The following is a 6,000-nucleotide window of genomic DNA, read 5'->3' as shown; positions in this document are numbered from 1 at the left end:
CCCCCCAAATAGGCAGAGGTGGAAATAAAATTACTTTTGGTTGAACATTCCAACTACATGCAAAAAGAAGGGGCTGAAATAATCAGCACAAAACATCTTGAAGTTATTCCACCTTTCAGCTGGCTCAAACTGACTGAGATTTTATATCTGTTGACACTTTGACTTCCTTGTTGCAGGGCAGGAGCTGCAATTGCAGTATCTTGAAAATTCCACCTACATTTTCTTGCATCATTACAAACCATTTTTCCCATCTTTTTTACCAGCAGTTTTAACTTAACCTAAGATTAAAAACATTTGGAAGTGTTTCACTCTAGCTGGTATGAGAACAACACAAAAGTAAATGCTCTAATAAACATAAAAAGTCATTTTTCTTTCCTACAATATCTAATTTAGATCTCTGAAATTGTAAAATTAAGATCTATTCTACTCCATACTTACACAATGCATTTCTAGCAGATTATAATACCTAACTGCTTATTACACAAAACATCTTGGAATGACTGTATTGTAAAAAAAAAATAATAATTGCCTAATTATGAAATCCTGAGGATAAAGACACCATTGTCATGAAAACATCTGGGTTACCAGCCCCCTAGAGCGCACGAAATTTCAATAGGCAGAGAAAAATCAGGAGGCAGATGAAAGAAGAGTTATAAAGAGGTCCAGAGAAAAATCGTCACCCTATGCGATTTCTATATCGAAGTGCGGGTGATGACTACAGACAAACAGGCCAGTAATATACTATTCATGTAGTAGAGCAGTAAAAATGTATAGGGATATGGGGAACAATTAACAACTATTATGCCTTTTCTTGCATTACCTTGGAAAAACTATACATCTACTCTATCTCCTTATGACAATATGGAAAAATATTCATTGTACCAGGGTGTTAGAAGACTGTTTATAGCAATCTGATGCCTTGGAATAACAAAGTTGACAAATTTCAAGAGAAGTAATCAGAAGCATTTCTACAGTATTTATACCTATATACATATATCATATCTTCTGGTTCAACAGCACTGTCACTCAGTGTGTTGTTACTGAGCCATTTTCAAGGCAAATCCATTGCAACCCACCAAATTTCAGCATTGGTAAATGCAAAGTGATTTTTTCATTTTGGCATTGCAATACTTATGTGTTTGAAAAATATAGCCCTGAATTTTCTACATAGCTGAAGCCAGTGCTTGCCCCAACTATTACTTGATGTTATTCATTTAGGCCCTTATTCAGCAAACGCTATAGTGAAACTTGGGCTCATGCTTAGGTTCATCCCTATTCCACAAAGTGCTGCTGTGCAAGTTGGATATTCAGTCTAGCTTTTCAAAGCTTTTGTGTTTCAATAGCTTTCATTCAGCAAGGGGCAAGATTCTAAATGGTACCCATATTATTTCTAACATGGCTCAACTTGCTTGGTTTAGCTTGTTCACAAGGAAAACAATGTTAACCACAGCATCCAGCTCAAAAAGATGATAACCTCCCCAGAGCTCCCACCAGAACAACCGAACAAAAGCACCCCAAACAAAATTAACAGCTTTAGCATGCATTTATGGGAGGGTGTTCTGCATCAGAACTGCTGCAGAAATAACTTCTGGTAGAGCTCAATGGAAACTTGGGGATAAGTGAGTGAGACGAAGCCAGGCTGCAGAACTGTCCCCCGTATGCTGGCAGGAGCAGTGCCTGCTTTCCTGCTGTCCAGAAACAAATCCTGGCTTGTGTAAACATAGACATGCTTCTGAGAGCCAGCAGTAGCTCACATGCTGTCAGTGTCCCCTTCAGGCTATGTTCTCTTCTAACAACGATAAAAGACCTAAGCAGTGGATAGATCTAACGAATTTAGTTTCAAGTAACATTTGAAACTAAATTCTTCCAACAAACCCTTGGTTCAGTGCAGGTCAAGCAATCAGTGACCAGCTGGATTTCCAGAACACACTGTGCGTGGCACTGGGACACAAAACCCACGGCCAGATTCACATCAGACAAATAGTGTTACACTTCCGAAAAGTGACTCAGGAAATACAAACTGAGAAGCCCAGAATGGGCCCAGTTTCCAAGAAATGTTCCATGTCCAAAACAAATGGACCTACATAAACCAAGACTCAACTCCTGCCCAAGACGGTCACTACTGCCTCTTTTTCGCTGTGTGCTACTGGCTTTACAAAATGCCACCTTCCTGTGGGATAAGCTATTTTTAGGGATGGATTTGTAGGGATGCCAGTTTTCCAGCCTCTGTAATTTAATTTAATGATGTTCTTTGATGTGTCCATGTTTTGTTTGGTTTTTTTTTTATTATTATTGTTAATTTATTCTGAATTGCAGCAAAGTCCCAGACCACAAGGAAACTGAACCTCACCTGCAAAGTAAAACTTCTGGATGAGGATCCTTTAAAGGCTTCAGTAGAACAGCAGTATTTAGTAAAAATTCTCTAATACCTATACAGCAAGCACCTGAGAAATCAACAACTCAAAACCTTCTGTTTTCCTCAGCTTCATAGAGGAAAAGATGAATTCTGCACTGCTTGGCTGATCCACTGGCACGGACACAAACAGAATGGCAGCTTTTAGTGAGTTCTACTGTATGTGATTAAAAAGAAAAATCTATAGGAAAGAATTCAGTCTACCTAATTCTGGAGGTTTTCAAAGTACTTTCTAGAGCTGGCCACAATTTGTACGCCACATTTAACAAAAAAACCCCCACCCGTAGCATTAAGGAAGAGAAAACCTTTCTTACATCTCTTACATTGCTTTGAAGGATTTATTCTCATACCTTTCCCATCAGGTACTTTTAACTGACAGTACTGCTTGTCATGGACCCCCTGAGAACATGAATTTTAAGACCAAAGCAGCAAACAGGTGGCAATCTTCGATGAAAATAGACCATGAAAGGATTTTGCAGACTACATCTCTGATGCCCTATGTCTGCTTTAAACACAAGTTGTAGCCTCTAAATCAATTGGACAATGGGAGCTTAACCATCATGGTAAGCAAGTACCAGTCTGAATATGCATGGCCTAATATGCTTTGAGGAATCACTTCCTTGGGGTGCTCTCCAGCACTATCCATGGGTTCCTCAGCAATGCCTTCAAGCTTCAGTAAGTGGATCTCCCATCTAGTAGGTGGGCTTATTTGGGGAGTGCTTTTTAGGCATAAAGGCCTCACTGGATCTCTCCAGTGGCAGCATGCTCATCTTCAGAGGCCTCATACTAGAGAGTCATCTAAAGAATATTCCGAACTCTAGTCTGTTCATCAGCTCCTAAATAATTGCTAAAGCCATCCCAACCCAATTGCTGAAGACTGCAGAGAACACACAAACCAAATATATAAGCCAACCAGTAAACATTTTCTACCTTGAAAAAAGATACATGTACTCGTCGGTACCTTTCCAACCAGAAACATCCTCACTTTTCGAGAACCGAAAGGTAATTTCAAGAAATACTTCCTCCTGAAGATAAAAAGTGTCATGATGGTAAGCTACCAATGACAAACTGCTTGAAATTCAGAAGAGCAATAACCACCTTAGCTCTGCTATGTTTAGCAGTTGGTAACCAAAACACATCCCAGGGTAAACACCAGAGGAGCTGGGCATGCACTTCCCCAGGGCTCCTCTCTGTGACCCCATTTCCCTGATGCTATTGCTTTATCCTCCTTATAGCGTAGACATTATAACATAAAGGACATAAACATTGCGTACATTAAAATGCTCTTGACTTTTATGAGCAGCCTGATTCAGCAGCCCTCAGGGTGCACTTTCATGACCAGCTCAAACAAATCTTGCCCTTGCAAAAGAACTTCTGCCACTCCCAGCCTCCCTTGCATGGAAAATCATGTTTGCATGGCTGAAAGCTAATGCTGGATTTAAAAGATCAGATTTTAACTGCTTTGCCACTACTGTGTTGCTGCAGCAGAGATAGTAGGAAGCAGAAGACGTAAGTGTCTTCTTTGGTTTTAAACCAGCTACTTGTGAATTGGTATCCTTGGTTGCACAACCCATCATCTATGATGGACACCAAGGGGTCTCACATGCTCCCCAGTGTCCCCAGGAAATGAGAAGAACTCAGGTATGTATCTCAGAAGCCTGTAATTGTTGTTGGTGGAGATGGGCTGACAGCCAGGAATTCTGCACTGAACCTAAAGCTCTGCCATGAAGTGAATTTAATAAGTCATTTAATCTCTCTTCCATCTCCTTTTCCTGATAGCATGTAAAACTACTTTCCTGTCTTGTTTTCTTAAGTTTTAACTTCAGAAGTCATGCAGGCACATCTCTACTTTTGACTGTTGTGGATCTCCTTGTGGGGAACGACAAAAGAAAAGGCCTCCGGAAGCTCCTTTTGTATAGTCCCATAATTTCAAAATGCACGTTGTAATTGAAGCTTTCAAACTCTACACACTATCTACTGCCCCAGCTTTACACAGCACTCCAACCTCATGTAGAGCTCCTCATGCAACCACAGGAAAGACAACAGTATCAGCAAGCACCCCCAACATGTGGAGCACTGCGCAGACAACAGGGCAGTGTAAGAGGAATGAAACTATTAAATCCCACAGGAACAGTTGTTTACAGCAGATATGAAGACTTGTGAGAAGGAAACTGCACACAGTGTTCAGCACTGAGTTTTATTGTCCCATAAACCTCAGCACTCTGCCCCATATGCTGCAGCATCATCTGAAGAAGCTGTAGGTACAATCTGATGTTTGCAGCTATAAAAACTTCTGTAGCACAAAGGTTGCCAAAGATCAAGGAGCTGATTCAGCAACAGACTTAGTTAAGCAGCAACTCCATCATATGGCATTATTAATCTACTTTACAGGGATCTGCTATGCACTTTGGCCAAATAAGGGCCAAAATGGGGGACCATGTTTGAATGACATTCTGTGTCTTTCAATGCATGGGTGAAGTCTCACTTGTAAAAAGAGAGGGAGAAACCTGGAGAAACCCACCTTTTTCCTACCATGGAAGCATGAAGGGACAGTTGTGCTCAATGCAGAATCAGAGAAGAACAAACTCAAGCTCAATGAGGCAGTAGGAGGCTGCGCAGGAAGGTATCAGCAGAAGCAGGTGCTCACACCTTCCTCCCTCCCCAGACCCATCACACAGCCATCGCAGAGCACATGGGCTGCACTTGCACTGATGCAGGTGAGGTCCTAGTGGGATCCCGAGGTTAGGGATTGGCATCTTGCTATACAGGAAACAGAGATAGCCAAGAGCCTCCTCATGTGGCACTTGCTGCAGCTCCCACCTGCGAAAGCTTTGCTGAGATTCCCTTGCTGCTGCTCAGGTCTCACAGCATCTCCCTTTCCTACATTAGGCTCTCTTCCAGCTCCTCGGGTTGTTTGTGAATCCACGCTGCATTGCTAAGCAATGTACAAGGATACATTTTCTGACAAATTCCATGTCTCTTCTGCTGCTCAGAAGTTCTGTTTTATCATTGCTCAGGGATGAGCGTCTACAAGCCCTAGAGCAGACACACAGATTGAGGTTGTTCTGCAAAGCTGGTGACTGCTCTGCTCCTTAGCTTTCTATGTGCCTTTGAGACAATGGTTTCCAAGGGACAACTGTGTTCTTCAGAAAAGCAGATTCCAAATTTGACTTTGGGTAGAGCCCTAAGGTGGATTAGACTGTCATTCTGCCCACCTCAACTGCAGGCTGTAAGCGGCTTACTTGCAATATGACAGATTTAGCAAAAGTGACAGTTGCTTGCTGTCCAATATCATTAGCTTGCCCTGCCACAAGAGCTCAGACATGGTACTTCATCTCCTTACAAAATCAGCTTATTAATAAACATACAGCCTGGCACACTATTTTCCACACAGCTGAAGCAGTACTTTGAGCAGAAGGCTGCCCAATACACCCATCTATGAAGACTCAAATTCACATTCTAGCCAAGATGAGGTCAGAACAACAAACAAGTTCAATTGACTAGCATGTTAGAGGGAAAGGGATGGCTAAGCATCTGTGCTTACCTTTATTACTCATCCTTTGTTTCCTTTATTACTTGGGTCCTCA

This window comes from Psittacula echo, assembly GCF_963264785.1.
Source record: "Psittacula echo genome assembly, chromosome: 8".
Classification (NCBI taxonomy): domain Eukaryota; kingdom Metazoa; phylum Chordata; class Aves; order Psittaciformes; family Psittacidae; genus Psittacula; species Psittacula echo.
This window is presented reverse-complemented; position numbering follows the sequence as displayed.